General features: G+C 34.7%; 1 long non-coding RNA gene across 4 annotated transcripts; it reads right to left on the reverse strand.

Annotated features, from left to right (window-relative positions):
• Positions 1–245: 245 nt before the first annotated feature.
• Positions 246–4,669, reverse strand: LOC110886170. 4 transcript variants are annotated; one of them, XR_002562664.2, is made up of 7 exons: positions 4,093–4,669; positions 3,692–3,832; positions 3,336–3,392; positions 2,055–2,221; positions 740–1,900; positions 606–662; positions 246–492 (listed from the first exon to the last, which is right to left on the reverse strand). It is a non-coding gene; the product is annotated as an uncharacterized LOC110886170 (long non-coding RNA). The 4 variants fall into 4 exon arrangements; XR_004869830.1 differs by having other exon boundaries at positions 740–852; positions 1,262–2,221; XR_002562663.2 differs by having other exon boundaries at positions 740–2,221; positions 3,692–3,829.
• Between the last annotated feature and the right edge of the window lie 1,927 nt (positions 4,670–6,596).

Genomic DNA, 6,596 nt, shown 5'->3' on the forward strand with positions numbered 1-6,596 from the left:
ACTTCTATATAGGTTTTTTAACTTTCTTAGCCTTTTTTTTCTTTTACTATGTTTCTTTTTTTAATGTTATTTTTTCTTTGGACTAGTATCATTTCAGAACCATAAATATTTACAGAACTCGCAGAATTCCTAATAAACAATCTTTTTTTTTATACTAGGGAGAAAGCTCGTGCGATGCACGACATGCATAATAGCTATTGTTTGTTCGTGGTAAGACGTCTGACACGGCCGGTGCATAACATGTAAGACAATACGCCTACAAAGGGGCGTGCTTAAACTTTATTAAACCATGGACCATAAGTTGTTTCCTTGGCAAAACTTGCCGGCCAAAAAGAAGTGAAAAAAGATGTCTTCGAAGAAAAAAAACATAAAACAGAAAAAGGAAAAACGCATAAACTCTCGCACGCCTTCCTATCTTATTGGATAACACATAGACCAAACTTTTGCTAACGCATGCCACCGTCATGCCCAATCCCATCACCAGCCAACTGACTGCAGTGAAATAACGAAAAGAAAACTATTAAAAATGGTATACTATGTTTACGTATATATGCATCGAAAAGTAGTACGGGTTTCATTACTAACACTAAGTGCAGACGTTATACCTTTCATGTGGGTCACTGTCAACTGTTTCTTCTGAATCCGAATCTGCATAAGCAGACCTGGAAAGGAAAAGCACGAAACATTTATGTAGACGGTTATCCAAAAATAAATATGCACAATTACATTGTTTATGTACCACGCAGATGGTCAAGCTCTCTTATATACCCTTTGGTGGGGCATAGTTTCTCCAAATAAGTAAGTGCATGTGATGTTTTCAAAGCTGGGATTATGCCCTCTAGTCTAAATAGTCTCTTGAAGGTTGCATTTTGTATATAATCACACAAGAAAATAAATAATTAGCAAAAAGAGATTGAAGAGATGAAACAAAATGGTAGATGTGGCAATTTAGATCCAAAACCAGCTGTAGTAAAAGTGGAGGTTGTGATTTTTACTTATAAAGGGTCAATCCACTTAGTGTTTTTTTTATCCAAAGAAGTCGAATAAAAACCAGATCAAATTGGTACAACATGTCGAATGGGTTTAACGGTACCAAAAGTCTACTTGTTAGGCATAAAAGCTCCTGAAGCATTTTATTTATAGATTTAGGATATTATTAATTATTCATAAAAGTTCTAACAATGGACATTAAATGTTATACGGGTCAACCCACCAGCCTACCCCGTTTAACTTTAACCAATGTTAAAATGACATGTTTTACCTTAAACCCGTTTCGACCCATTAACCAACCAATCAGACCCGCTCGTCTTGCAAGTTGCAACTCTACAAGATAATTTCAAATATGGCTGCCAAGCATAAATAGAACTCAAGGCCTCAATGACTCAAATCAGTAGTCGTGTCTTTCTTCATTGTTTCATAAAAACTCATGTGTTGCTGAAAAGAATATCTTGTTTTAAAGTAGCTGCTACCATTAATTAATCAAAAAACTCATATGGCATTTATAAAGTATCTTAACCAAACAAAGCAGGAGGCGTTGTATATTGTGAGTACCACTCAACATGGGCCAATTTAGAAAGGAAGAGGTATTATGTAAGCAAGAGGATGTAATATATGTAGATTTATAGCATGAATTCAAAACATCGTACATGAATTCGAAAAGAAATAAAAAAACTCAAACTCGTTTTGTGGTCTTGAACTTTCCGCAACTCGAAATCTCCTTGAAACAAAATGAAATCAATTAAGGTTTTGAGATTCTAGAAATTCCAAAACAGTCATTCACTAAACACAATGTACATTGGTGGTTGTTCCACAGGAGTAAACATGAGTCGGACATAATTTGAGAACGATAAAGGTTATCACCACCATGGCTCTATTCCATATTGACTTTAGTCTCTTGATTCTGAATTTTATCCCAAAAAGCACTTTACGTTGTTACTTTATAAAGTCAATAAGAACTCACAACATTTGAGCACATCAGCTTAAACTTTAGATGAAGTTTTCAGTCAGAAATTTCATAACTAAAATTTGAGATAAACGTATAATGTCAAAAGCACCTTAGGCGCTGAAGCATAGCCTAGCGCAGCTTTCGCGTTGCGCCCTGAGAGGCGCCTTTTCACCGTTTGACCCGTTACACAACAGACTCGTGTGATGCAGCGGACACACGACACTATTTTGAATAAACATTGGGTTGGACTGGTGACTTCCATTGGCCCTCATTCAACTGCAATAAACCAAAAAGCTCAAATGTTAACATGGGTTCGGGTTGGACTGGTGGACCCACAAACGTTTTTCTATACGTCTAATTATAATCCCCTTTGACACGTTTCGTTTTAGCTAAACTTTTTATTTATATATTTAATAGTTTTTTGGTAACCATGAAAATCTTTAACATAAAACTCACAGGACCAGCCTATGCTAAACCAATGGGATATGGTAAAACGCAGCTTGCACCGGACATGTGGTCTTCAAGAGGTTTGAAATCAGAAAACCGGTAGAAGCTAGTGTTGAACATTAGGCATGTGTCAAGAGGGACTTAAGCACTTACCACTAAGCCACTCAACATTTCAATTAGCACATACCTAAACTGACTCTAATAACTGGATATGTATATCAGAATTAGAGGTGGCAGTTCTAACCAAAATACATATGTATGGGTTAATTTGGGTTATAGTTTATCCTAAACAGGTCGAATGTAAAACTTAGCTAAAACGTGAATGTGTCAAATGGGTTGAAGACCTCGTTTATCCAAAAATATCAAATCCAGCCAGGTCAAATTTGAGTTTCAACCAACAACACTAAGTTGACCCATTTCAAACGAACATGTTTTGATCAACTACATACACCCACATATCTTATCAACTCTAATTAATATCTTCCACGTTTATTAGAAACAGAAAAAAAAAAAAAGAAATTATACCCTTTCCAAATTCCAAGTACAACCATTTATCATTTAATTATTATGTTTTTATCCAGTCTAATGCTTGTGCCAAAGATAATGCCACCCGTAACCACATAGCCCATTTTAGTGGTTGGCTTTCCCCTAGATTCATATAAATATAAAAACCAACTTAAAATTAAGTAAATACAAGAGTAAAAGAATCCAAAAAGATTAAAGTATAAACAAAATCTAAAAACATAGAGTTTCAGAAATAGAAAATTAAGCTTAAATTTCTAAAAAAGAAAAAAGAAGCAACCCTTGATCAGTTAACCATTAGTTATGACTAAAGAGGAAGAAGTCAAATTAGTAATCTTCATATCTAATAGCCTATGACCCAATCGGGTAGTAGGCAAAAGCTTATAACAAAACATCACGCAACTTGAATTTTTAATCATACCTTGAGAAACAATTTGTGAGGCAATGAATCACTGTTGAAATGGGTAGTAATGGAGCCCTAAAAATAAAAACTCAATAAGAAATTTAATCACAGATGACCCGCTAAGCAAGAAACAAATGGAAAACTAAAAAACAACAGGGTGTGCCAAACAGGTAATAATTTCGAATCATTCTTCACATCCTAAACTATACATCTATAAATCAAAAGTTGTAACCAAAATCACAAACAAATCAGACCATGTTTGTCTACCAGATTCCAAGTGAAATTAAATTGCATTATCCCATTTCAACATTTTATTATAGATTCACAAAACCGGTTTCGAGACATGTTAATACTAATCAAGAGCAATTGATTACCTGCTACAAATGTGATAAATGAAACAGTCATGAAGGGCACTTAAATCAATGTCACTGATGACACAAATCAGGACACCTGAAGCGATTCTCCGGCCCCAGGATTTGGGGTTCAATTCCTATAAAGCCATGTCAACCGAACTGCTGCAAATAATAACAAAGTCAAGAAACAAATTTATGAATTTCAAGATTCGGATTATTTCATATAAATCGCAAAGAGAAGTGTTGCGCTTGAAAAATGAAATAAACATCCTTCTGATCATCCCTTTCTCTTTACAATGATGTGTTATATATCCTTCTAAGAACTCAATAATATACATCTACAGAACTAACAGAAGTCATAAGCAACTACTCATTTGCCACTATCAGAAATAGTGAGAGAGAAGGAAGAGACGGAGACATACCTGATGACTGCGACGAAGAAGGGTGGTGGTTCAAGCCGGCGACCTGCCGGTGATGATGACTGTGTGCGGCAGAAGAGGTGTCCGACGACGATTGGGTACGGTGGTGGGTGACCGGCGACGGAGATGGATCGTGTGAGTGGTGGCGACGGCTGGTGCTTGATGAGGGTGGGTGACCGGCGAAGTGGAGGTGGTGTTTGGAGATGGAGGGTGTAGTATAGATGAGAGGAAACTGCTGGGTATTAGGGTTCAGAACTATGACTGTGACAGGCTCTAGAAGAAAGAAAAACGATTGGGTATCTGGAAGTTGCAAAGTCACCAGAGTTCCAAATCCACAACCTAGATCGATAACCTGTATTGAAGATTGAAGGTCGATTGAAAACATTGGACATCAATAACCTGTTTGAAGATTGCGAAACTTATCTTGGTAAGGATTTCTTGCCCCATCGATTGCGAGAAGAAAGAAGACCGATTTGTGCTTCCATGGAGGGCCTGTTCAATTTCACGGACGAAAGAGAAGATCATTTTAGGGTGTGAGAAACAGCAAAGGAGGAATTAGAAACGGGTCAAATTTTGTTTATTTCTGGACCCTTGTTAATAGGCAATTACAACTTGAAAGACACAAATGTATTTAAGAGGCTCATAATGAAGGTTGTAAAAAAGATGATATAACTAAATTTTTAAGTATATATATTTTTGGCCCCTTGTTAATAGGCAATTACAACTTGAAAGACACAAATGTATTTAAGATGCTCAAGGTTGTAAAAAAAGTTGATATAACTAAATTTTTAAGTATATATAGATATTTTTATGTTTAGAATAATTTTATCATTTATTATGTGTATTTTTACGATTACATACATGTTAAGAGTAATTTTATCATTTTTTATATGAAATTTTATAATTACACATATGTAAACTAGTAATTAGTTATGACACATATATATAATTATGACAATTAAATATATGTAAACTACTTTTAACATGTATGTAAATAAAGAAATACATATAATAGATGATAAAAAGATTCTAAATACAAAAACTTATATATAAAATAATTGTTTATTAAGAGTTCTGAAAGTTCTGTAGTTATTTAGAGTTTTGAAATGAACTCAACCCTTCTTTATCATAACCATTCGTAAAAATGTTAGTTTTCATGGGTTTTTTTTCAATCTCAAACATATCAATGTGACGATCTAATTATCCATATATTAATAAACCAACATAATGAATAGTAATAGATCCACTAAAAAGCTGCCACGTGGCGGTTGGCCAATTAAGAAGTTGCCACGTGACAACTTTTATTTTATTTTTATTTTTTATGCATGCTATATAACTAAAAAAAAAACTAAATTCGTAACTTTGCTTAATTTTTCCAGGCGTTTCATTGTAAATTTTGTTGGGAGCAGATTTAGCTGCCACATGGCGGTTGGCCCATTAAGAAGTTGCCACGTGGCAACTTTTGTTTTATTTGCATGTTATATAATTAAAAAAACTAAACTCGTAACTTTGTTTAATTTTTTCAGGCGTTTCATTGTAAATTTTGTTGGGAGCAGACTTGCATTCAAAAGTTGCCATGTGGCGGTTGACCCATTAAACAAACCAACATAATGAATAGTAATAGATCCACTAAAAAGTTTCCACGTGACGGTTGGCCCATTAAGAAGTTGCCACATGGAAACTTTGTTTTATTTTTATTTTTTATGCATGCTATATAATTAAAAAAAAAACTAAATTTGTTACTTTGCTTAATTTTTTCAGACGTTTCATTGTAAATTTTGTTGAGAGCAGACTTGCATTCAAAAGTTGCCACGTGGCGGTTGACCCATTAATAAGTTGTCACATGACAAGTTTTGTCTATTTTTTTTATGTATGCAATATAATTAAAAAAAACTAAATTCGTAACTTTGCTTAATTTTTTCAGGCGTTTCGTTGTAAATTTTATTGAGAGCAGAGTTGCAATCAAAATTGTCACACCCCAATTTCCACGTGTCTCACCGGTGGGCCCGGTGGGGGATTACCGTGACGATGTTGGCAACAATATAGTCAAACCACACAATTATATAGTGCACAGCGGAAGCTTAAGATAAATATATAAACTTCAACCTCTGGTTGTAATATCAAATGTATTACAGAAGTTGAATATATCCACAGCGGATCAAAATAAATAAATATTGTTCATTCAGATACGGCATCGAGTTTGCGAGACTATGTACGATGCTTAGGCAGCTAATACCAGCCAATTTCGTCTAGTACCTGCACTTAATCTTTTTGGGGAAAATACGTCAGTTTACACTGGTAAATACATTCAACTGACACATTTGAAAATGTTTATTAAAATTGATTTGAATGCACGAGGCACAAACTCTTTTATAACTTGGGAAAATTATAATAAAATCTTGTGAACGTTTTACATGTTCTTTTATGCGTTCAGTAGCCCGGGTCGTGCCGGGTTAAAGATTTATAGACACACCACGTTTGCGTAAAACCGTAGTATAAAAACCAAC

The sequence above is a fragment of the Helianthus annuus genome, chromosome 10 (assembly GCF_002127325.2).
Source record: "Helianthus annuus cultivar XRQ/B chromosome 10, HanXRQr2.0-SUNRISE, whole genome shotgun sequence".
In the NCBI taxonomy this organism is placed as follows: domain Eukaryota; kingdom Viridiplantae; phylum Streptophyta; class Magnoliopsida; order Asterales; family Asteraceae; genus Helianthus; species Helianthus annuus.